The sequence below is a fragment of the Bison bison genome, unplaced genomic scaffold, assembly GCF_000754665.1.
Source record: "Bison bison bison isolate TAMUID 2011002044 unplaced genomic scaffold, Bison_UMD1.0 scf7180017864309, whole genome shotgun sequence".
In the NCBI taxonomy this organism is placed as follows: Eukaryota; Metazoa; Chordata; class Mammalia; order Artiodactyla; family Bovidae; genus Bison; species Bison bison.
In genome coordinates, this window is record NW_011494881.1 from 6513852 (window position 1) to 6541210 (window position 27359).

Below are 27359 nucleotides of genomic sequence, written 5' to 3' on the forward strand. Positions count from 1 at the left end.
ACATTTATCTTGATTAACCTTTTACAACAGTTCTTAAAACCAAGAGAATTTTACCACGGCCAGTAAAGATAGTACTTATCTATCTTCGTGTTTCAACACTCTCTTAAATACTTTGCTTTCTTAGAAACCATCTTCTTTTAATTGAATAACATTAATGTTGTTCTGTTATTTAAATACAGTGTTATTTATCTGGGCATGAAAGTCTATTTGGAGTGAGATATACTGCTGCAAAGTAAGAAGCTGAAACTATCTTTGTCTTGCCTTTTTAAAACAAGCTAGCGTTCTACCTTGTTCTTTCTAGTCTCTCTGTTGTAAGTACAATCAGGAGTTCAGTGGATATCACTCTGCCAACAGGTTATTACTGACACTTTATCGATACCATTCTCCTCAGTGTCACTACAGCTCTGTGGTAAGGCAGAAAAGCACACGGTCAGCGACCCAGCCCCCTATTTTAATTGTATCAGCTTGATACATAAATTACTGAGTAAAGTATACTTAAATGTTTAAAAATCAAAATGAAAAATGCAAAGCTTCAGAAGACAGTATATTTTTTTCCCTTAAGTGAATGGTGAAAGTGTTTCAAGACTTCTTTAATGTCCCAGATCAATCAAAATACAATTATTATATTTGAACATTAGGATAAAATATAAATTCAACAGCGCTCCTCTCCTTCCTTACCATGCTAAATATTCTAGTAAAGAAAACTAGGGACTTGGTGGCGCCCAGGCTCAATCCCTGGTTGGGGAACTAAGATCCCACAAGCTGTGTGGCATGGCCAAAAAAAAAGAAAACTAAGTCACTTACTTCCTTTGGTGCTTCAAATTTATATAGCTATAGAAAATAAAAGTAAAATTTCCTATATATAAATTTTCAGTTAACATCACTTTTAGTTAAAAAAATTAAAGAAAATACATAGACAAAAAAGTAAACAAGGGCTTAGTATATTATGCATTACTGTACACAGTTCATATTCCTGTCTTGCTCATTAATTTGTCAGTATCCACACTTTCTAAGCTTAAATTCCATTTTCAGCTAGCGAGCCTACCAGGTGGGTAAGCTCCTGGTTTTTAGTTGCCTGGATGAATCGTATGCTTCTCAGTTTCCATCCGCCTGTTTCACTTGATAATGGCTTCCAACAGGTTTGCTTTTCTTAGGCCACCAGTATGATTGCTGAGAAGGATGCAGGGCAGGGGGGTGGGGATTAGATTTTTGTATATTTATTGTCACTTCTTAAATTATTCCCATTTGTCTGGATGCTATCTTTTACTGAAGAGTTACTATGCGCCAAGCACTGAACTGGATAATTTTAAGCTGTTTTCTAATTTTGTACTCTTAATCCTAAAATTATTTCTTTCTTAATTTTTTTTTTTAAACAGAGTAGGATGTTGGGGCTCCAAGCCACTAAATGACTCGCTCAAATCACACAGCTAATAGGCAACAAACAGAACTGGTAAGTGACTGAGGTCAACAATGACTTCAAACCCATAAACTATTCATTATGTTCCACAGCCTCCAATATGAAAATTGTGGTTCTTATAATAATAAACACATACTCTTCATTCTGGTATGCTCTAACTTAGAAACAAAACAACAAAACATGACTCACTGGTTATGTCAGTCTCTGAAATAGCTTAGAGTTTCAAGTTTCATCTAAAGGACATTCCTAATATCAAAGAAACATTGCATGTGCAACGCTCAGTAGTTTAAGCTTAGTTGCAATCGCAGGCATAGGTAACATCAGATTCTGTAATGGGTTTGTCATGTTTTTTAAAAATTCTGAATATAAATTCTGTTCTTCCCTGTTGTCTCACAAGCTTAGCTCACTTCACTCACATACATTATTCACCTAATCCTTGTAGATACTTGAAAGTTTAACAACTGCAGACAATGTGAGGCCACTGAAAGTTTTAAGTAGGGGAATGCCACAATCACACAGGCATTTAAAAAGAACTTCTCTGGCTACAGTATGAAGAATGTACTGGAAAACAAAATTCAGTCTCAGAGAACATCATTAAAGCTCCTGAAACTTGAAAATGTGAACTGAGGCAGTGGTCGTGGAGAGAAGAAAACAAATTTGAAATAAGGAGGCAGAAAGTATATAACTTAATGATTAATTAGCTGTGATGAACTGAGAGTAAAAAAGGCTGACAGCATGACTGGCTTAGGCTACCAGGTAGCTTACATATCATTAAAGAGAAAAAGACAATGTAAAAGTTTTGAGGAAAAAATGATTTCAGACAAGATCTGCTGAATTCAAGGAGTCCACAGCATATTCTGATGAAAATGTTTAGGAGATAGCTGGAAATATGGGTCTAAAGCTGGAAATATGGGTCTAAAGCTGGAAATATGGGTCTAAAGCTTAGAAGAGAGAGCTTAAAGCTAGTAGTCACATTAGCATAAACAGATACACACCTACATATGCATGCTCAGTTGTGTCTGATTCTTTGTGATCCTTATGGACTGTAGCCCATCAGGCTCCTTCATCCATGGGATTATCCTGGCAAGAATAATGGAGTGGGTTGCCATGCCCTCCTCCAGGGGATCTTCCCAATCCAAGGATCAAACACACACCTCCTGCATTGCAGGCAGATTCTATACCACTGAGCCACCCGGTTAGCTTCAAAGACCTGAAATGAAGATGTCCAAGAAGAACTGAAGATTGAGGAGAAGTGTACAGAAAGGATAGAAAGTAGTTGGAAGCTAATATTTAAGGTGAAAGTAAAAAGAGAGGAAGCAGTGACAAGTGGTATCACACCACCAAGAGAAATGTGGTTCAAAATGAATACAAATAGGGGAAGATTTGGCCAGAGGCACTCAAAGGGTTGCTATTCATGAATCACAGCAGCATTCTCATTTCCTGTCTTCACTGATTACAGAGAGAACGCAGAGTTTTTAAATTTTTAGGTTTATTATGAGCTTCTATTCCTACTATCTTACAAGTTCTGTGATGGCATACGCACAGGCATTTAAATGACTGAATGAGTTCTTCTGGCAACTCATACTTATATGGTCTCCTACAGCTAAGGTTAAATTCACTTTTACCAAACAAAGAACATCTTGTACTACTTGAGGTTTCTTTATCTTTTTAATCCTGGCTTACTCTCAAACACAGTATTTGCTCTATGTGGAATGACTTTAAGAGTGTTTATTCAGGAATATGCGTTGATACTCTCAGGCTGAGCTCTTGTGCCCTGGTCAGTGATGCAGCACATCAGGACAGCAGCCGTGCACGTTCTGATCTCATTTAGGCCTTAGCAGTCTATCACCCGAGGTCCTTCCAGTAGTTCTCTCAGGTCATTCAATCTTCATTTGCTGATCATATCAAAGCACTCAACACAAGCGAAAAACCAGCTTGCCTTAAGTGAAACGTGCTACACAGGAATAAAGAAAGTGAAAGTGAAGTCGCTCAGTCGTGTCCGACTCTTTGTGACCCCATAGACTGTAGCCTACCAGGCTCCTCTGTCCATGGGATTTTCCAGGCAAGAGTACTGGAGGGGGTGCCGTTGCCTTCTCCAGAGGATCTTCCCTAACCAGGGATCGAACCCAGGTCTCCCGCATTGTAGGCAGACACTTTACCGTCTGAGCCACCAGGGATGATCACACAGGAATAAGCTGCTAGGCAATTTTCTTGTACTCTCTTGTCTCCCTTTGAAAGTAGACTTCAGAGTAACTTTTAAATCTAGCTGCTCTGGAAAGCTAAAAGTATCTTGAATTTACATTAATTCACAACCTATTGCCATAGAAAGGTAGAGAGAGGGGAATTCTTTTGAATTTCAGGCTACTTCTACAGTGAACAGTGAAGCTTCGCCCCACCCGTCCTTGTGTTAATGGTTCAATCTATTTTCTGCACAGCAATATCTAAAACAATCCTATGTTGGGACTGATTAAAACAGTGAGATTCTACACAAAGTTCATCACTCTACATCTTTTACCTATAATTCCGTGATAGTTTTTACTACAAGTAAATGGAGATACATTAGATCTTGTTCTAGCGTAGAATAAAACATTTTTATGTCATTCTATTATTGACAATAATGACAATAGCAATAACAACTCTAGATTTGTTCAAAGCACAGTAGATTTTTCTACACTGTTTTAGTAATAAGTAAAAAACCATGTTTTTCTATGTATGTAAGTCAAATAATCAGATAGCAACAACATTAGGTGTCTCAAGAATTCCATGACTGTTTCACTTACTTTTTTTTAATAGAAAATGCAAAAGACTTGGGTTCTAATTCTGATTTTTCCAATCTAATGAGTTATTATGCCTTAAATTCTTTTTTGGTAGTACTGATGGGATGAACAAAAAAAACTGAATAGGTTAGATTCTAAACAAGTTTCTTATTTTCTGTTAGCTTGGTTCTCCTACCACAAAATTCCCACCTTATTATTCCTGTTATAAAATGATGCATAGGACAAATGAGGTAATTAATACACAATATCAGAGAACTCTGAGTGAAGAGAAAAAACTGTATATAGTATGATGAACCTCCATTCAGTGATGAACCTGCCTACTGAATTTGTAAGGATGATCATATAGCCTCTGATTATTTCTGAGGGAGGTCACCGCTTGCAATATCTAACCATTGCTGGCCAGCAATGGCCATATTAATTGAACTTTTTTTCTCATGCAGAATGGGCTTCCCAGGTTGTTCAGTGATAAAGAATTCCCCTGTCAATGCAAGGAGACACAGGGTTTGATCCCTGGGTCAAGAAGATCCCCTGGAGGAGGAAATGGCAACCCACTCCAGTATTCTTGCCGGAGAATCCAATGGACATAGGGGCTTGGCGGGCTACTGTCCACAGAGTTGCTAAGAGGTGGATACGACTGAGCACACACTCACCACCACCTTCTCGTGTAGAGCTCAAATCTAATTCTTTGTAGCTCTTACAAACTGTCCTGATCTAATTTTTGAGAGAAATACAAAATATAACTGCTTCTCACCTTTATGATGTCCCTCTGAATACATAAGAACATAGCGTCATGTCTCTACTAAAGGTTTCTCAGAACCTCTTTCCAGAACGTCAAGGTTATTTTGTAATAGCCTTCTCTGGGGTACTTTAGGTGACCAAAGGCTCCCATAAATGCAATATTCTAAAATGGTTAATTTTGGAATGACTTATCCTTTCTAATAACAGTAGGACTTCTCTGCAGACTAATAACATTTTTCTTATATGAGGGCATAATGTTTTGCTTTTCCACATTAGGCTAGAGCAAAGGAGTAGAAAAACCTGCAAGATTAGATTTCAAAAAAGTTGCCCTCTCTCAATTCTCCTGAATTCTTCAAGGTATGACGGCTAGGTGCAGTCTGGAAGAATCTTTCTGCCGTTGTTTTTTTTTTTTTTTTAACATAGATTGGAAGCACTGTAGTTGTATTGTAGTATTTCCCTGAGATAATTTAGCTTCCAAAGGACACTACATAAAGTGAAAATATCCTAAGAATTTTTAAAAAACATACGTAAGCAAGAGCAGATCAATTTCCTTTTCAGTGACATACTTGCTTTCTAAGTCTGCTCTGATGTCTGTTAGTAACTATTTCACAGGCTCTCTTTGATAATCTATTAGCCTTTTCAGCATTTTGTAATATTAGGTTTCATGTTGCGTGCCAGGCCAACACGATAGCTAGCAAACGGACTGCAAATATTTGAAAAACAAAGACTTCAAGAATCATAAAATCTAAGGACAAAGTCAAGAAATAGTTATTATTATAAAGCCATACACTTTATATTTTATTTTTATACATAGTTAACTTTGTATAGAGGCATATGTATGTGCGGGGCTTCCCAGGTGGTGCTAGTAGTAAAGAACCCACCTGCCAATGCAGGACACACAAGAGACACAGGCAGGTTCAACCCCTGGGTTGAGAAGATCCCCTGGAGTAGGAAATAGCAACCCATTCCAGTATTCTTGCCCTGAAAATTTCATGGACAGAGAAACCTGGCAGGTTACAGTCCATGGGGCTGCAAAGAATCAGACATGACTAAGATACTGAGCACTCCATATTTATGTGAAGCAAGGCATGTGTGTGTGGGCGTGCTCAGTCCTGTCCCACTCTGCAACCCCACATACTGTAGCCCACCAGGCTCCCCTGTCCATGGAATTTTCCAGGCAAGAATACTGGAGTGGGTTGCCATTTCCTGCTCCAGGGCATTTTCCCAACCTAGAGATGGAACCCGCGTCTCTTGTGTCTCCTGCGTTGGCAGGGGGATTCTTTACCACTGCTCTACCTGAGAAGCAAGACATAGCATGAACAGTATCAGTGGCTCAAAAACTTAACAGTTACACACTTTCTGCTTCAACTCAGAAGTCCCATAGACAGGCCTGCCCTCATCTTTGTCTTGTAGAATAATCTACTAAAATATCCACTATTAATTTTGCAATCCATCTGAAGTCACTGGAGATGATGAAAATAACTATAAGATTTTGTAAAATAACTATAATATTCTGTAATCAAGAAATGATTATTCTTAAAATGCAAGATGAGAAACAGCAAATAAAAAAATCCACATCTACTATAATTGGTTACAGAAGACACTGTACTGTGAAATAAAGTTAAAATCAAGATTTTCTCTGTTGGTTGTATGAGAATTACAATTTAAAAAACTGTAATAACTTTTAGACTATACTAACAAATTTTAGTTAATAACCATTTAAGTGACTCAACTATGCTCAAACAAGGGTAAGTTAATTGGATTGTTTCCTGAATATGTTTTCTGTAGTTGTGCAGCTGTATGTTCCCATTAAGTTGAAATACAGGGGAATCAAACTATATAATATAAAACAATGAACACTTTACCACTTAAAATATCTAGTTCCTCCCATGATGAGCAATTTGAAATGATAAAATGGTACGACACTTTTATTGGTAACTTCTGGAATTCACTATCAAGAAAATTTCCTTAGTGGAGGAAAAAAAGACAGTAAGGTGATCTGAAATAGCCAAAGTTAATGGTATGTAGATAATCTAGTTCTTCTTAGGTTTGCTCTTTTAACATGGTGGAGCGGGAACCCTCCATGATTGAAATGACAAATGCCAAAGATAAAGAAAAAGAGGCCCCAGTTATCCAGGAGGAAAAAAAGTTATAAAGAAAAAAGTATTGAGTTGTATCATAATTCTCCACAACACTTACAGAATACTGCAGAGCAAATTCTATAGAATCTTGAGGGAAAGCAATTTTAAGGGTTACATACCAGTCAATTCATCATTTATCTACATTAGCAACAGAAGATAGTCTCAGACATTCAAGGACTTAGAAACTGTATAATCCACAAAACTTTCCTAACAATATTCCACAAAAAACAGTAACAAAATTCATAAGCAGGGATTGGTAAACTATGATGTGCTGGCTATTTGTTTGTATATTGTTCATGGCTGCTTACAACTGAGTAGCTGTGACACAGAACCTATGGCCAGCAAGCTTAAAATATTTATCTTGCCCTTTAAGAAAAAGTTTGCCAACCCTTGGTTGAGGAAATTCTTCAGCCAACGATGACAAAAAAAAAAAAAAAATCAATCAAAATAAAGACTGGGAAGATGAGATCAATTAAGAAGTGAGCAGTAAGTTAAGTGAGCAATAAAATCAGTAGAAGAGTTAAGCTTAAATAATGGTTATTAATAAAACAATCATAGCATGTGGCATTTATTAAATGTATCAGGCACTTTATATAAATTATTTAATCCTCCCAATCGTTCTGTGACACTGTACTAATATACCCATCCCCTGTTACGAAAGAGGGAGCTAAGGTATTGGGTGTCCAGAATCAAAGAGCCGAGATTCAAATCTAGACATTCTACTAGAGTATGCACCACTCTTAGTCATTATACAAAAGTGGTTATAAAAATAATCAAGTATAAGATAGTCCTTGAAAGAGAAAATATATAAATGTAAAATTATTTTTAAAAATGACTTGGAATAAAAAATACCAGATTAAAACTGTAAAAACAGTGTGTAGAGAAGAAAGTGAAAGGAAGCTAAATTACTTGATTTCCAATAGAAGACATCAAAAGAAATAGATGATTCTGTCCTAGATACAAAAAGCCATGTCACCCTTGAACTCCCACAGATACGTACACACATCCTGATCCAGGGATCACACCTGGGTCTCCTGCACTGCAGGCAAATTCTTTAATGTCTGAGCCACCAGGGAAGCCCAGGTAAATCATGTCTTCTCCGAACCCCCATAAGTACATATACACATACACATTTAAGTTAATTCAAAGGTTACCACAAATGGGAAAGCATTAAAATTATTTGGGAGAAAAACTCAATGAACAAAGCAAAAGCTTGAAAGAAAAAAATGGAAGAAAGCATAGAAAACAAGATATAAGGTGACAGAAGAACAAATAAATCACAACAAAGTTAAATGAACTAAACTGCTCTATTAGAAGACACAGAGCATGTCAGACTGCATTTGTTATTTATAAGAAATATACTGAAAACAAAATATCACAAAAAGTAAAGAGTAAGAGGAAATACAGGAAAACAAAACAGAAAGAAAGCAGAGGTCTTATTATTAATATGAGACAGAAATGAACCAAGAGGAGAAGAAGGATTAAGAACAAACACCATTTCCATATTACTCATAACTACTCATAACTACTCATAACTACCAAAGAATATCTATTATATATCTTTATGTACAGGATAATATTACATAAAAATATATTACAAAATACTAGGTATAAAGAAGAAATTACAAAAATTACTGTAATATCTAAATCTCTGACGTATTTTACAGAAAACTTAATGAGGTCATGGAGACTTTATATAATACAAACAACAAGTTCAATTTGATAGATATATATTGTCAATGTTAGTGGGTTAGTCGCTCGGTCATGTTCAACTCTTTGCAACCCTATAGACTGTAGCCCACCAGGTTCCTCTGTCCATGGAATTCTCTAGGCAAGAATACTGGAGTAGGTTGCCATTTCTTTTTCTTGGGGATCTTTCCAAAATGGCAACCCACTCCAGAACTCTTGCCTGGAAAATCCCATGAACAGAGGAGCGTGGTAGGTTATAGTCCATGGGGTCGCAAAGAGTTGGACACAACTGAGCAACTTCACTTTCTTTTCTTTTCCAACCCAGGGACTGAACCTGGGTCTCCTGCATTGCAGGCGGATTCTTTAATATCTGAGCCACAGAGTCTGCATGTATTTTTTAAATCTTCAAAGGAAATTTAGAAAGACATTAGATATTAGTCGACATACAAACAGACACACAAACACAAGTAAAATAAGAAATGGCAAATGCAGAATTTTTACAACTATAATACAATTAAACTATGTCATAGGAATAAAGCCACTGAGCACCAGGTGAAGATGCTGAAAAAGCACTTGACAAAATTTTAAGCTTTCCTAATAAATTTTTTTCACCTGAGAAATAGAGATAGGAGGAACTTATTCAATATGGTAAAGTTTATCTGACTGGAAGATTCACAATATACTTAACTGAAAAATGCCAAAAACATTTATTTTAATATAATAAAGTGGGGATGCTCATTATTAGTGACAATATTTTGAAAGTTATAGCCAATGAAATAAAGCACACATGCTAGAAAATAAAAAACAATTATCATTATTTGAAAGGAAAAGGTGGCAAGAAAACAGAAGAACTATACAAAAAAGATCTTCATGACCCAGATAACCATGATGGTGTGAACACTCATACAGAACCAGACAACCTGGAGTGTGAAGTCAACTGGGCCTTAGGAAGCATCACTACGAACAAAGCTAGTGGAGGTGAAATTCAGTTGAGAATTTCAGTTGAGCTATTTCAAATCCTAAAAGATGATGCTGTGAAAGTGCTGCACTCAATATGGCAGCAAATTTGGAAAACTCAGCAGTGGCCACAGGACTGGAAAAGTTCAGTTTTCATTCTAATCCCAAAGACGAGCGATGCCAAAAAATGTTCAAACTATTGCCCAATTGCATTCATCTCACATGCTAGCAACGTAATGCTGAAAATTCCCTAACCCAGGCTTCAACAGTACATGAACCAAGAACTTCCAGATGTTCAAGATGGATTTAGAAAAGGCAGAGGAATCAGAGATCAAATTGCCAATATCCACTTGATCATCAAAAAAGCAAGAGCATGCCAGGAAAACATCTACTTCTGCTTTATTGATTATGCTAAAGCCTTTTGACTGTGTGGATGACAACAAATTGTGGAAAATTCTTCATGAGATGGGAATACCATAACACCTTATCTGCCTTCTGAGGAATCTGTATGTAGGTCAAGAAGCAACAGATAGAAGAGGACATGGAATAGACTGGTTCCAAATTAGGAAAGGAGTACATCAAGGCTGTATATTGTCACCCTGCTTATTTAACTTATATGCAGAGTACATCATGCAAAATGCTGGGCTGGATGAAGCACAAAGTGGAATCAAGACTGCCAGGAGAAATATCAACAACCTCAGATATGCAGATGACACCACCCTTATGGCAGAAAGTGAAGAGGAACTAAAGAGTCTCTTGATAAAAGTGAAAGAGGAGAGTGAAAAAGTTGGCTTAAAACTCATCATTCAAAAAACGAACATCATGGCATCTGGTCCCATCACTTCATGGCAAATAGATGGGGAAAGAAAGGAAACAGTGACAGACTTTATTTTTTGGGCTCCAAAATCACTGCAGCCTTGAAATTAAAAGATGTCTGCTCCTTGGAAGAAAAGCTATGACCAACCTAGACAGCATATTAAAAAGCAGAGACATCATTTTGGCAACAAAGGTCCGTCTAGTCAAAGCTATGGTTTTTCCAGTAGTCATGTATGGATGTGAAAGTTGGACCATTAAGAAAGCTGAGTGCCGAAGAATTGATGCTTTTGAACTGTGGTGTTAGAGAAGACTCTTGAGAGTCCCTTGGAACTGCAAGGAGATCCAACCAGTCAATCCTAATGAAATCAGTCCTGAATACTCGTTGGAAGGAATGATGCTGAAATTGAAGCTCCAATATTTTGGACACCTGATGTGCAGAACTGACTCATTGGAAACAGCCCTGATGCTGGGAAAGATTGAAGGCAGGAGGAGAAGGGGACGACAGAGGATGAGATGGTTGGATAGCCTCACCGACTTAATGGATATAAGTTTGAGCAAGCTCAGGGAGTTGGTGATGGATAGGGAAGCCTGGTGTGCTGCATTCCACGGGTCACAAAGAGTTGGACGTGACTGACTGACTGAACTGAACTTTTGGTTTCATTTTTGACTCATTGGTTGGTTCACGATTGTGCTGTTTAATTTCCATATATTTGTGAATTCCTCAATTTTCTTGTTATTGATTTCTGATTTCTTACTATTGAGGCCAGAAAGGTTACTTGATATGATTTCAATCTTTTAAAATTTGCTGACACTTGTTTTGTGAACTAATGTATCATCTATTCTGGAGAATGTCCATGTGCACTTGAGATGAATGCATACTGTACTTTTGGATGGAATGTTTGTAAATGTCTGTTAGGCCCATTTGGTTTCAAGAACAGTTCAATGTTTCCCTATCGATTTTCTGTCTGGATGATCTATCCATTATTGAACATTAGATACTGAAGCTCCCTACTATCATTGTACTGTTGATTACTCCCTTCAGATCTGCTTCTATTTGTTTAGTATACTTAGGTACTCCTGCATATTTAAATTGTCATATTCTCTTAATGTATTAAACCCTTTATCATTATAGAGCGACCATCTTTATCTTTTACTACAGATTTTGACTAAGTCTATTTTGTCCAAGTACAGCTATTCCTGCCCTCTTTTGGTTTTCATTTGCATGGAGGATCTTTTTGCATCCCTGCACTTTGAGCCTAGGTATTCCTTTTAGCTGAAGTATTTTGCAGGAAGCATAGAATTGGGTCTTATGCTTTTTTTTTTTTTCACCCATTCAGCAACTCCGCACCTTTTGATTAGAGAATTTAATCCATTTATTGGTAAGGATTTACTATTCCTAGCTTGTTGGTTTTTTTCTTTTTGGTTCGTTTTCTCTCCCTCTCGTATTCTTTTGTGAATTTATGACTTTCTGTAGTGAAATACTTTGGTTTCCTTCTTTTTATCTAGTGTGTACCTACCAGAGGTTTTTATTTTGTGGTTACCAATGAGGCTTACTCAAAATATATCGGAGCTATAAAAGTCTATTTTAAGCTGATAATTTTGATTGCATACAAAAATTCTACTCTTTTCTCAACATTTTGTTGATTTCACAATACATGTACACTGTATATTAACAAATTATTGTAGCTATAGCTAATTTGAACACTTTGTCCTTTAACATCTATATTAAAGTGGTTAACATGTCACCATATTGCAATATTATTCTGAATCTGACTATCTATGTAACTTTATTGGTGTTTTGTATATTTTCATACGTTTTATGTTACTAATATCCTTTATCTTGAAAAACTCCTTTCAGCATTTCTTGTAAGGCAGATCTAGTGGTAATGAAGTGCCTCAGCTTTTATTAGGGAAAGTATTTATCTTGCCTTCATTTTTGAAGGACAAATTTTTTAGGTGAAGTATTCTTGCTTGGCAGATTTCCTCTTTCAGCACTTTGAATATATCATTCTGTTCTCTCCTGACCTGCAAGGTTTCTGTTGAGAATTCAGCTGACAGCTTTATTGGGGTTCACTTGTATGAGATTTTTTTCTTCTGCTGCTTTTAAAATTCTGTCTTTGTCTTTGATTGTGGTCAGTTTCATTAAAATGTCTCTTTGAGAAGATCATTTTGGACTGAAATTTGGGGCCCACGATTAGCTTCGTGAACTTGGATGTCCTACTTTCTCCCAAGGTTCAAAAAGGTCCCAGTCATTATTTCTTTAAATAAGCTTTGTACACCTTTCTCTCTGGCAGTCAGCATGCACTCCAGCGGCTTCAGCATCTTGCATTGGTGCATACCTAGCAATGCAAGCTCCCTAAGCATTGCAAGCGGTGGGGGTCAGCTCTAAGAGTCTAGGCTGGAGAATTGCATTTGTGTAGCCTCAGAAGCCTGAATTTGCTGCTGGTGTGGGTCCCAGGTGCCAGTGGAGAGGGTGCTGGGGAGAGACCTTGGTGCTGATATCAGTAAGTGCAAATATGCAAATACTTCTGGGATAAAAACCTGTGAAATCTGCAGAAGTCTATGACAGTTGTGCTGGCCATTGGTTTGTTTAGTGGGGAAACGTGCTGGAGTCTTCTACAGAGCATGTGTCTGGCAAGCTGGTCACTCCCACTGCATGGCTTATATTTGTATCCTTGCAATTCTTTCTTATTCCTAGCCATCTCCTCAATGTTTCAGTTTTGCTGGTTTCTGGCAAGGATGAAACTGAAGCAAGTCCTTTGTGTGATTGGGAAGATGCAGTTAAGTGGAGCTGTTTTTCCTTCCTTTTTATGTGGATATTCTCAAATTATTTGTTCTACTGTCTTCAGGAAGTTTCTTACGTTAACTCCAGAGCTCTCCCAGATCTAGTTTTGTTTGTAGATAGTTGACTGCTGATCTTTGTGGAAGGATGGAGGCTGGGGTCTCCTTTTCCATCATCTTTGTGACATCATCAAGTGGGACCCTCATTCCAGTGAATTCACTTCTGGGTGTCCATTTATCTTTAAAGAAATTTCTGAGATTTCACACCAGGTTATATCCCTATTTTCAAAGATTTTATTACTACCACCATGTCCACTGCATGGACTTCACCATTTAGGGAATATAATGGTTTTGTCAGAATTTTCTTGAAAATATTTCTAGAACTATTATAGGAATTTATAGGTCATTTATAATTAGTGTGAATTCATTGAATCTGAGGATTCAAAATTTTTTTGACCTTAAATTTGTTGAGAAAGGAAACTTTGTTTTTTGAAAGGAAGGGTGAAAAGAGAGATATTCCTTTCATGGCTTAGCAAAAAGCTGGCTTCGTAGATCTGAATTAGCTCAATGAAAGAAAGGCTGATGCTACCTGTGGAATGGAACCTCCCTCTTTCTAACAAGACCACTTTGTCAACCAGGATGCTCCTGTTATCACACAGCTCCTGGATGTTCTCTGCCTCTCATCCCAATTATTATAGAGAGTCGGGGTGGGTGGAGGAAGGGAGGCAGCCATCTTTCCTTAGAGCCCTCTCCCTGATGTGCTTCAGCTGTGTATGATCCAACTAAGAACTTTCTTCTGCTAAACAGCATGTGGATGGGGACTGGGTAATTTTGCTGCTTTTCTGCCTGTGAGTTTCCCCACTAGACCTAATCTTAAATTATGTTTAGCTACACAGTACTAGCAATATGTGTGTTAGTGTTCCCTTTGCACAACAAAGGGAAAAAAGTAATTTTTTTTGGACGAAGAAATACATTTTCCCTTGACATTTCACCAAAGACCAATATTTTCCTCTCAATTTGTCTTGGTACAGATCTAAGGGCTTCCATCTGCGGAAAGAACCCAGGGAAGAAAGAAGCCCTATGTACCAACTAATGTTCCATTGCTGGAAAGCCCACGGAGCCAAGCACAAAACAGAAAGATGAGCTGGGTTAGTTTATAAAAGGCCAGGGAAGAGTTCCTGATAAATTCAGCACAAACTTTAAGACAGGTGAGTCTGGCAATGGACCCAATTGCGGTTTTTAAATCAGACCCAGTCCAACTCTGGCAGGTTTCTAGACCCAGTTCAGAAAAAGAAATGTGCAAAATCTGGACGCTCATAAAGCAAAACTGCAGAGCCAGGATCCAAGAGGGCCTCACCCACCACCTACAGAAGCAGTGAGCTCAAAGGGCTCAGTAGCTGACAGTCATTACTGTCATCTGTGGCAATTTTCTCTACATTTTCTCTTTTTCTCAGTCTCTTATTTTCTTGAGATCAAGAATTGGAAAGGGAACTTCAGAGACCTGGATTCTCAGCCTCAGGAAAGCAGCTGCTCAGAAACTGTCCCGGAAAGAGACTGCATATATTGCATCACATCTGGAGACAGACGCTTCTTTATGATATATAGTACCACTCCAAGCCTCCTGTCTGACCCTCTCTTTCTTTTTGAATCTCTCCTCCTCATAAACACCTATAAGTATTAAACATATCCCACTTTTGCCCCTGCATTCATGGTTGCCTATTTATCTCTTTCTATCCAACATGAAATAGTTTTATGAAAATGAATAGATAGTGCTGCCATTATAACACAAAAGGGGCTTCTCTGGTGGCTCAGAAGGTAAAGAATCTGCCTGCAATGCAGGAGACCCAGATTTGGTACCTGGGTTGGGAAGATACCCTGGAGAAGGCATTGGGTACCCACTCCAGTATTCTTGCGTGGAGAATTCCATGGATAGAGGAGCCTGGAGGGCTACAGTTCATGGGGTTGCAAAGACTCTGATACGACTGAATGCCTAACACTTTCAGTTTTGGTAATATAAACAAGAATCACTATATTATTTCATATACTGAAATGAATCCACTTTTAAACAGCGTTACTGATGGTGCATAGGCCAATCAGTTCAGTCGCTCAGTCCTGTCTGACTCTTTGCGACCCCATGAATTGCAGCACACCAGGCCTCCCTGTCCATCACCAACTCTCAGAGTTCACTCAGACTCACGTCCATCGAGTCAGTGATGCAATCCAGCCATCTCATCCTCTGTTGTCCCCTTCTTCTCCTGCCCACAATCCCTCCCAGCATCAGAGTCTTTTCCAATGAGTCAACTCTTCGCATGAGGTGGCCAAAGTACTGGAGTTTCAGCTTTAGCATGTTTCCTTCCAAAGAAATCCCAGGGCTGATCTCCTTCAGAATGGACTGGTTGGATCTCCTTGCAGTCCAAGGGAGTCAAGAGTCTTCTCCAACACCACAGTTCAAAAGCATCAATTCTTCGGCGCTCAGCTTTCTTCACAGTCCAACTCTCACATCCATACATGACCACTGGAAAAACCATAGCTTTGACTAGACGGACCTTTGTTGGCAAAGTAATGTCTCTGCTTTTCAATATGCTATCAGGTTGGTCATAACTTTCCTTCCAAGGAGTAAGCGTCTTTTAATTTCATGGCTGGGGTCACCATCTGCAGTGATTTTGGAGCCCCCAAAAAATAAAGTCTGACACTGTTTCCACTGTTTCCCCATCTATTTCCCATGAAGTGATGGGACCGGATGCCATGATCTTCGTTTTCTGAATGTTGAGCTTTAAGCCAACTTTTTCACTCTCCACTTTCACTTTCATCAAGAGGCTTTTTTTTAGTTCCTCTTCACTTTCAGGCTTCAGCAATACGTGAACCGTGAACTTCCAGATATTCAAGCTGGTTTTAGAAAAGGCAGAGGAACCAGAGATCAAATTGCCAACATCTGCTAGATCATGGAAAAAGCAAGAGAGTTCCAGAAAAAAATCTATTTCTGCTTTATTGACTATGCCAAAGCCTTTGACTGTGTGGATCACAATAAACTGTGGAAAATTCTGAAAGAGATGGGAATACCAGACCACCTGACCTGCCTCTTGAGAAACCTGTATGCAGGTCAGGAAGCAACAGTTAGAACTGGACATGGAACAACAGACTGGTTCCAAATAGGAAAAGGAGTACGTCAAGGCTGTATATTGTCACCCTGCTTATTTAACTTATATGCAGAGTACATCATGAGAAACGCTGGGCTGAAATCAAGATTGCTGGGAGAAATATCAATAACCTCAGATATGCACCCTGCCATAAGACAACACCCTTATGGCAGAAAGTGAAGAGGAACTCAAAAGCCTCTTGATGAAAGTGAAAGTGGAGAGGCCAATCAGATTAGCCCAAAGGAAAACACTATTTACAGTCTGCCTAAACTACCAAGATATAATTTACTCTGATTTCAGATAAAGATCTTTACTACTTCTGCTGTTTTTCTAGGAATTAAAAATAAATTTCTTGAAGTTTTAGGAATAAGTAGAAGACAATATATGGTTTATGCTGCTAATATGCAGTAGGTGAACCCAAAGAGATTTCTTTTTAAAATTTAGGCAACTTAAGTTTTGTTCTGAAGGTTGTGATAGAACCCTCTATTTTGGAAAATAGATTTTCCTTTATTCAAACAGCCATACTTCTATATACAGAGTATGATATCTTATAATTTTTATTCTTATTTAGGTACATCCTATATCATACACACAAAGGATGTATATAAATATCTATAGATATATACCCTAAAATGAATGTGACATATAATATCACATGTGTATCTGTATATATACATATCTCCTGATCAATTCCAATATAGACGCTTTATAAAATATGTTTCTCCCTGGTTACAATTAAATGTAAACATATAAAAGATACACCTTCTGGTTACAATTCATTTTCTTTTCGAATTAGCAGAGATAATTGCTTTAAAATTGTAAATTGTAGGTTTCATTTGATTCTTAGCAAATTTATACACTTACTTCTGTTAAAACTCTCATTTTTGCATATCAAACTTCTTGTCAGACAGTGAAGTCAAGAAGTCTTCTAGCATTAAGATTTTTTTTATTCAACTCCTTTTTTATGACTTAGAATTTTCATCTAAAAAAAATCTTATTTAAAAGCATATAGCCTTTCTGATTGGATAGGGAAAGGGATGAGGAAACTCTGAACCTTGCATACCTTCCCTCCTCACCAAGAAATCCATAAATGGACTCTGCAGACCTCCTAATGTTTTTGTGGACTGTGATTTTTAAGTAGAGAGTAGTATATATTTAAACTTTAAAATTAGCTGTTGTTTATTTGAAATTAAAATTCAATTTGTATTCTGTATACTTACTTGCTAAATTTGACAACCCTCTTACAAACTATTATCTTAGTGAAAAGAGCTCTCAGTTCCATAATAGAGAGGATTTTCCCAAGCAGTATTCGTAAATACGTTGAACACATGACAACTTCTCTAATTTCAGTTCTCCAACTAACACAATGAGTATAATAATTAAGGCCCTAACTACCTCACTTCAGTTATTCTAAGAAAGAATTAGGCTTTAGGGAATTCCCCGGCAGTCCAGTGATTAATTAGGACTTTGCGCTCCCACTGCCAAGGATTTAGGTTCTATCCTCGGCTGGGAAACTAACACCCCACAAGCTGCATCACATAGCCAAAAAAAAAGTAATACACTCTAGCCAAAAGGTTCAATATGCAGTTTTCACTGATGTTAGTTTTTAAAAATTCTATTAAAAAGTGCTAACTACTAACTGCATATCAAGGGTCATTTATAAAATGCTTATTAAACATTCAAAGCTCTGTTTTCTTCAAGTTGTACTGTAGTTTGAATGGAAATAATTTAATATTTTAAATAGAAAAAAAAAGAAGACAGGTGACTCCATCTGTGAGAATAATGGTGTTAGGATAAAACTGCTTTGAATATTTTTACCTCTGGTTGGTGAAACAAGTTGAATTATGCACTATTTTGCAACAAGTCCCAACATATGATTTATTATTGTTATTCAAAGTATATGAAACAATTTCTTCTCATTACCATCAAACAGTTATATATTACTTTACATTAAGACTATAGTTGAAAAGAAACTATTGAAGGAAATATTAACAGTGACTTCTTCTCTGGAGAAAATAATTATGGTTTAACTTAATTGCTTTATAAGGCGAGACTTTGCATCACTGTTTTTCTTAATGTGAGGCATTTAATACTCTCTTTATCTTAAAGATTCATATTTCCTTAGCTTACCAGCAACTCTGTGACAAATGACACAGAAAGACTGTAGCTAATTATATAATTGTCTAGGAGCTTCACGGATTTAATGTATCTAATTTGGTCCTAAATAACAGATTAGATATCCAATGTATTTGACCCATGGAGGAATTCCAGGTACATAAATACATTTAACTGTACTCTAATTCTCTACATTTTTTCACTAAAAGAATCTAACATCTTTTCTTTTTTTATTTCTGTACACTAAAGTGCCAGTAAAATAAACTTTGGAATTCTATAGTCCCAGTCAACCTAGACATGTGAAAGACAAGCTTTCAATATAAAACTTAATTAATTTTAAGAGATGTTTTCAAAAAGGAAAAATTTTAGAATCATTAGAGAAGATTAATAAATTATGCCTATCATCCCAAACATCCTTAACTGTTATTTATTAGCAATAATTAGAGTAGCTATACTTTTTTCCAGGGCTTCCCAGGTGGCGCTAATGGCCCTAATAGCTATCCTTTTTCCCACGGAGTCTAAAAGAAAAAGTAAAACGGCTAAAAGAAGAAAAAGGGAGAAAGGAAAAAAAGCATAGCGAATTCTGCTGCTGCTACTAAGTCCCCTCAGTTGTGACCGACTCTGTGCGACCCCATAGACGGCAGCCCACCAGGCTCCCCCGTCCCTGGGATTCTCCAGGCAAGAACACTGGGGTGGGTTGAATTCTAGTGCCCACTAATATCTGTGTTTTCCTTGAAAGGGATGGTGGTGGCGAGGGCACATAGGACCTTGTAGGCCACTGTAAAGACTTCGGCTTTTACTTTGAGATTAAAATCTGAGAGAGACTGGAAGCCTCTGGGGAATTTAAAGCAGAGGAATGATGTGATTTTATGGTGGGATTCTGGATTATTTCAAAGTAGGTATGACAGGATTTGCTGACATCAGAAATGAAAATATTCAGACTATTTAAAAAAATACACACACAACTCAAAACACAAACACACACACTCTTCTTTTCCCAAAATGGAATCATGAAGTATGTACGTTCTGACTCATCAGTATATTGTGAGCAGTTTTCTATGCTAATAAATCTCTGCATTACATATACAAAGTGCTGTACTGAATTTCATTGCATAGATTTATTGTAATTTGTTCAGCCATCTGTTTGATATTTGAATTCTTCCCAATTTATTTTCTGACAGTATCATTACACATGTGTCATTTTATTAACCTAAACTTGCAGAAATGTAACTGCTGGGCCAGAGGGTAAGCACTTATGAAAATGTCTGAGAAACACTGCCAAGATTCTAAAAAGGCATGTTAATATTTTATATTTTCACTATCTAGTCAATTAAATTTAAGTGTTATTCCAATAGTTAACTCTGATGCACAAATAGCTTTGGGTACACTATGGATTTGTCTGTCAATGAGAGCAGGAACAACTAATTGCCCCTTCATAAGAGGTAATCAACATTAATCTTTATCCCAGTTTCTTGGATTTCTTTAGACTTTTGAGAGTCATCTTAGTTTAGGAAAGACTTCATTCACCTCATGTAGTTTGGAAGACTAAGCCCAAGCCTAAGCTAGTTTAACTGTAGCACAGATTGGGTGGTAAAGCTGCCCGGTATGCAAGGTACAGCTTCAATGCCTACAGTTTGTACATCTCCTAGACAAACCCATAACCTTTCATTTACAAGTCTATAATCAGCCACAGGACCCCAAGAACATGGGGTAGGAGGAAGGGAGTTACGACGCTCTTTTTAGCAGCACTAATTGGAAAACCCTGGTTTCTACTTTAACAGATTCTGACCACAAGGAAAAAAAAAACACTTAGAAATTTAATGTATATTCTTAAAACTTAAAATTCATATTGCTTTTATGTGAAAATCCTAAAATAATGAAAGAAACTACAAGAGATGTTACTATGAGCTTACCACCCTTACACATAGACTCTGCAATGGCTACAGAGAGAGTTCTTTATTCTTTATTGTGTCTCAGTGTGATTTATGTCATGTCAAGTGGCAAGGTTTTCTAAATAATATGAAACACTACCTGTCAAAAACCTGAGATTAAAAACTTCATAAGACTGTGAAATGTTTCTGAATTTGTTCAGCAAGGCTTTAGCTGTTCAGACACTTCCGTCTAACTATTGCTCTTCTTCCATTTACATCTTTTCTTGAAAATACATTTCAGCCCTGATTCTATATATCTATCTATCTAGATTATCTATCTACATAACTCTTTAAATAAAATTTCACACCTGAAGAAAAGAAATAGCAACTGTTCCTACTTCACGGTATATAACCCGTTTTTACACTGTATCTCTGCCTCAGTTGCTAGATGACCTTCAGAGGGCTGCCAGAAACAGTCTTGCATTTAAATAGATCTTCCTTAACACTGTTACTTGACAGTTGTGCTACAGGAAGAGTATTAAATGCCAGAGATGTCAAAAACCTTTGATTCCCCAAGAGTTTCTGGGAAGTAGATTCTAGGGCATGCCAGTGCTTTACCTTTTTATTAAGGTCACATCCTTCTCCAGAAATATATTTTCTTCAAATGCATGTTGCTATTTTTATGGCCAAATTACATACACCTGGGTGATAGATTCCCCACCCCACCTTCTTAGATCTAAAAAATATAATCATCTGCTTGACATTTATTTCATTCTATGTGGTTTCATTCCACTCCTTGTGCTCAATAGCCAAAGTGACAATTTACGCCAAGATACAACTTAATGCATATGTGCTTATAATTAGCTGCTTTAATAAAGAGATTTGATATTTGATACTTAATTTATGCTCATTCTGAAGGATCCTCTGTACATGTGACTTAGTTTGGTGTCACATAAAAAGCTATTTTTTCAGTTTAGTGTCCAAATAGAAAAAAATTTGCTATTCTAATTAATTTTCTAGCTTTCACTGTGTATAGAGATTAACTATTATTTTAAACCAGTTTTAAATACTAGGCAGGAGGCTAAGGGTACTTGGAGCAATATAAAATTTTAGTATGTATACTAAAGTAACTATTCAGAAAAATTCTTAGATACTTAGCCAACAAATATACACGGAGTACTTGTTATGAGCCAGATACTGGGCTGGATACCTTCTCCAAAAGCGATAGTGATTAGGCAAATCAGTCCATGACAACCACTATTTCTTGCCCTGGTTTCATTTTTGCACCCTCAAATTCTTCAGCAAAACAAATGAGCATTTTCCAAAGCTGTTCCAGAAATAGGTAAGCAACACATGATGAAGCCTAAGCATAACCAAACACTATTAAGTTGTGGGTTTTAGGGAAAAGTCAGATATACAGAAAGGACAGATACACTTGATTTCAGTCCAGCTTCTAAGAGGCAAAAATATGAAAAAGTGGGGCTCACAGGCCATAGTAAATATTTTACACAACATAAATTGCTGACGGCTGAATTCTACAGAGCCATGCCAACCATCAACAGAACAAAAACAAGACACAGCAGAGGTGGAGGAAGACAGAACAGAAGGCAGGTGAAGTACAAGAGGGGAAGTTTCTATAATCTGTTCTTGGGAAATGAAGGGAAGACTCTGGCAGGAGGGTAAACTGAGGTCTATTTGACACTGTAATCAAAGGTATAGAGATGGATAGGTGGTTTTGTCTCCTTTCTACCTAGAAGAGACCCGGAGAAGTCACATCCCAAATATTCTTTCACTGAAATATTTTTGGAATGATTACTATTAGTAGGATGCTGTGTTAGGTACTTTGGGGATACAAAGCCACACAGCAGAGTTCCTAATTTCAAGATATTATTCAGTGATACCATAACCACTGTCTAAACTTGCATTAATTAGAGAGTTTTTCAAATTAACAAATACCTCTGGAGCTGTTACAAGGAATCATAATTCATTCACAATTCAATGTAAAAAAATTTTTTTAATTCTGATTTTTAAAACAACTAGAATCTTAGCTGAGATATAGGAGAAAATTCTGATGTGAAGAGTGAAGGGAGAAGAAGAAACAATGTGACAGGTTAGGGTACTTTCTAGAAGGCAGAGAATTTAGCTATATTGGAGTTTTACTTTTCTTGCTCCAGGAATTTTCTCCCATTGATAAATGAGATCTAAAGCGGAAGGAAGCCTTCCCTTGTTAGGCCTTTGCTCCCAAGGTCCTAAGGAGCAGAGATGGAAAAACAAGGGCAGACCTCTTTCTTTTCTCTCTTTCAGAGCTCCTATATATGAATCTCATATATCATAAAAAGCGGCTCCATGGGAAAAGAGGCAGAAAGCTTTACAGGCCAACACAAGCCGTTCAAGAGAGAACAAAGTCTATGCAAACAATAATTTGAGTGGCGGCAACAGCTCATAGAGCATACAGAAAATACTCCTGATCACCTCACTCAATATTCTTTTTAGAAAACAGGCCCATTTGACTATCTGTACTGAAAGGGCAGAGCTCTCTAGAAATCCTGCGATCTCAATCAGATTTCCATAAGATTTTAAGATAATATTAGAATTTTTAGAATAGAATTTTCAAAACATGAAAATGGATCAATTTAAATAAAACACGAATATGAAAAGGCTAATAACTGATTTCCTCACGGGTATAAAATTATAAAATCTTTCTCAAGACACAGTCAAAACACATTTAGATCTTATCTTTATTGTAAGTCACAATTTACTACTTTAGTCTCTGTTCTCCCCTTGGCTTTATGAACCCTCAGAACAAATCTCAAGCATTGTTCTCAAGGGATAAACTTTGCTTTTGCAAATGAAAAAATTTAATCTAGTAAAGTCACAAGGAGACTTGAGAGAGCTAAATACAAACACCACTTATTTTTTGCTAATGTGAACTAAAATTGTTTTGTGGTTGTTGATACAAAGATGTAAATGCTTCAACTTTCTGTAACAACAGGGTCTACTGAAATGACATAATATTTTCAAGTACATCTGGTTCAAAATGAACTTAACATCATAAATATTTGATATACTTAAATGCATTATTTTATTGTTTTGACAGAAGCTGTACTATTATAAAATCAATGAATTAACCATAAGAAGGGCTATGCTAGAGAAAGAAGTTACTGGTAAACAACACAGTGAGGCACTTTTGGCCTAACAGCATGCTAATGAGTATTTCTGAAGTTCTAAGCACTTTTTATAGGGTAAAACAACACTGAATAAGATCAACCATTTTCTTCTTTGTTTTACCCTTCATAAGGACAATTAGGCAACAACAGAAAATCCTGAGACATAAAAATTACATGTGCTCGTACCCAGTTGCTAAGTCATGTCCGACTCTTTTGCTCACCAGGTAGATCGGATTTTCCAGGCAAGAATACTGGAATGGGTTACCATTTCCTTCTCCAGGGGATCTTCCTGATTCAGGGACTGAACCCATATCACCTGCACTGGCAGGCAGATTCTTTACCACTGAGCCACCTGAGAAGCATCAGTCAGTTCAGTTCAGTCGTCAGTCGTGTGTGACTCTTTGTGACCCTACATCACGCCAGGCTTGTCTGTCCATCACCAACCCCTGGAGCTTGCTCAAACTCATGTCCATCAAGTCAGTGACGCCATCCAACCATCTCATCCTCTGTCGTCCCCTTCTCTTCCCGCCTTCAGTCTTTCCCAGCATCAGGGTCATTCCCAATGAGTCAGTTCTTCACATTAGGTGGCCAAAGTATTGGAGTTTCAGTTTCAGCATCAGTCCTTCCAATGAATATTCAGGACTGAGTTCCTTTAGGATTTGACTGGTTGGATCTCCTTGCAGTCCAAGGGACTCTCAAAAGTCTTCTCCAACACCACAGTTCTAAAGCATCAATTATTTGGGGCTCAGCTTTCTTTATAGTTCAACTCTCACATCCATACATGACCACTGGAAAAACCATAGCTTTGACCAGACAGACCTTTGTTGGCCAAGTAATATCTCTGCTCTTTAATATGCTGTCTAGGTTGGTCACAGCTTTTTTTCCAAGGAACAAACGTCTTTTAATCTCATGGCTACAGTCACCATTTGCTGTGATTTTGGAGCTCAAGAAAATAAAGTCTGTCACTATTTCCATTGTTTTACCATCTATTTGCCATGAAGTGATGGGATCAGATGCCATGAACTTAATTTTTTGAACGCTGAGTTTTAAGCCAACTTTTTCACTCTCCTCTTTCACTTTCATCAAGAGGCTTTTTAGTTCCTTTTCACTTTCTGCCACAAGGGTGGTGTCATCTGCATATCTGAGGTTATTGATATTTCTCCCAGCAATCTTGATTCCAGCTTGCACTTCATCCAGCCTGGCATTTCGCGTTATGTACTCTTCTATTAAGTTAAAATAAGCAGGGTGACAATATACAGCCTTTCCCAATGTGGAACCAGTCCGTTGTTCCATGTCCAGTTCTAACTGTTACTTCTTGACCTGTATACAGATTTCTCAGCAGGCAAGTAAGGTGGTCTGGTATTCCCATCTCCTGAAGAATTTTCCACAGTTTGTTGTGATCTACACAAAGGCTTTGGCATAATCAATAAAGCAGAAGTAGATATTTTTCTGGAACTCTCTTGCTTTTTCTATGATCCAACAGATGTTGGCAATTTGATCTCTGGTTCCTCTGCCTTTTCTAAACCCAGGTTGAACATCTGGAAGTTCACGATTCATGTACTGTTGAAGCCTGGCTTGAAGAACTTTGAGCATTACTTTGCTGGCCTGTGAGATAAGTGTAGTCGTGTGGTAGTTTGAACATTCTTTGGCACTGCCCTTCTTTGGGACTGGAATGAAAACACCTTTCCCAGTCCTGTGGCCACTGCTGAGTTTTCCAAAATTGCTGGCATACTGAGGGCAGCACTTTCACAGCATCATCTTTTAGGATTTGAAATAGCTCAATTGGAATTCCATCACTTCCACTAACTTTGTTCACAGTGATGCTTCCTAAGGCCCACTTGACTTTGGATTCCAGGATGTCTGGCTGTAGGTGAGTGATCACACCATCATGGTTATCTGGGTCATGAAGATCTTTTTTGTATAGTTCTTCCATGTATTCTTGCCACCTCTTCTTAATATCTTTAGCTTTTGTTAAGTCCATACCATTTCTGTCTTTTATTGTGTCCATCTTTGCATGAAATGTTCCCTGGTATCTCGAATTTTCTTTAAGAGATCTCTAGTCTTTCCCATTCTACTGTTTTCCTCTATTTCTTTGCACTGATCACTGAGGAAGGCTTTCTTTATCTCTCCTTGCTATTCTTTGGAACTCTGCATTCAAATGAGTATATCTTTCCTTTCCTCCTTTGCCTTTAGCTTCTCTTCTTTTCATAGCTATTTGTAAGGCCTCCTCAGACAACCATTTTGTCTTTTTCCATTTCTTTTTCTTGGGGATGGTCTTGATCACTGCCTCCTGTATAATGTCACAAACCTCTGCCCATAGTTCTTTAGGTACTCTGTCTTTCAGATCTAATTGTAAGGGATTTGATTTAGGTCATACCTGAATGGTCTAGTGGTTTTCCCTATTTTCTTCAAATTACATCTGAATTTGGCAATAAGGAGTTCATGATCTGAGCCACAGTCAGCTCCCCATTTTGTTTTTGCTGATTGAGAAGCACAGAAAATAGTTAAACCAAATTTTCTCTATAACTTCTCTAACTATAATATGGCAATAAAAAAGATTTGTTAATAGATTTCAGTATGTTGCTGTGCCCATATTTTCCAACAGATCACTCAACTTGAAAAACTTATTTTGAGATATAACTTCTATAACATTTTCATTAGCCAGAATGGCACTGATCAATATTACTACCTCCAAGTCACATACACTTTGTGATCAGTTCTTGACTTCAATATAGCAAGAGAAATAAAATATTATAAGCTTTCACTTGAATGATGCTGTAATTTCCCAAAAGGTTTGTATATTTGTGAGAAAGATGCATCACAATGGGGATAACTGTTAGTAAGTCAAATTCTCCTATAGTGAAAACCCACTTAATTAAATTTCTCCACTAATTCCTCCAAATCTAAAGAAGGAATCAAAAGCAGAACATATTGACTTATGCCTGATTTTCATTATGTCTCCTCTTAGGTACTGAACACATTGTACCAGTTCTTGCTTTTGATTTTTCTGGTGGCTTTTCAAAGATTAATAGTGCATAGTAAGATTGCTTACAAATAATCCACTTTTGATCATTTTATTATTGCCTCCATAAGCTATCTAAAACATGGGTCTAGATAGGCCACAGCGTCAATAACTTTATTTAGAAAATATATGAACACAAGGAACATATATAAATATTTCAACCTGTCAATGGCCAAGATCCAGATTCTAAGTTATGTTATGATAATGTAGTGAATCTTAGTATTAGCTATGAATGATCCAAATCAATAAATAATATATAGCATTCTAGATAAATCTAGATGACTTTTCTTTATATCAAGTTATAAGTCTCTGACTTCAATTACAGGATTTAAGACCACCAGCTAATGTAGGTGGTGAGTCCAGAGTACTAAGCCATTAATAAACCATGCTTTGGCATTCTCATTCAATTTCAGTTAACCTAGTTTAAGGATCAAAGCCTCTTTGGAAATTATTTAATAATAATAATAATTATTAGTCTTTATCATGCCTGGAATGAATCTAAATTTATTTTATCAGTGAGCAGTTATTTAGTAAATACTTAGTATTCCACTTAATACAGATGCTATGGCTCATGTTTGACAATTGTTCAAGTTAATCCATCAAACCTCATCAGACAGATAAAGTATGAAACAATAAAATCTATAAATTAGGGTAAGAGGGGGATACAAATAATTTAATTCTGAATTATAAGAAAGCTTATAATTATATTTCTCATATAATTATATTTCTTC

The 27359-nt window shown here is 37.1% G+C and overlaps 1 protein-coding gene across 2 annotated transcripts in view; it reads right to left on the minus strand.

Moving 5' to 3' along the window:
• MICU1 (mitochondrial calcium uptake 1) overlaps positions 1-27359 on the minus strand; it is a 215993-nt gene that overhangs the window by 92339 nt on the left and 96295 nt on the right. The window lies entirely within an intron of this gene.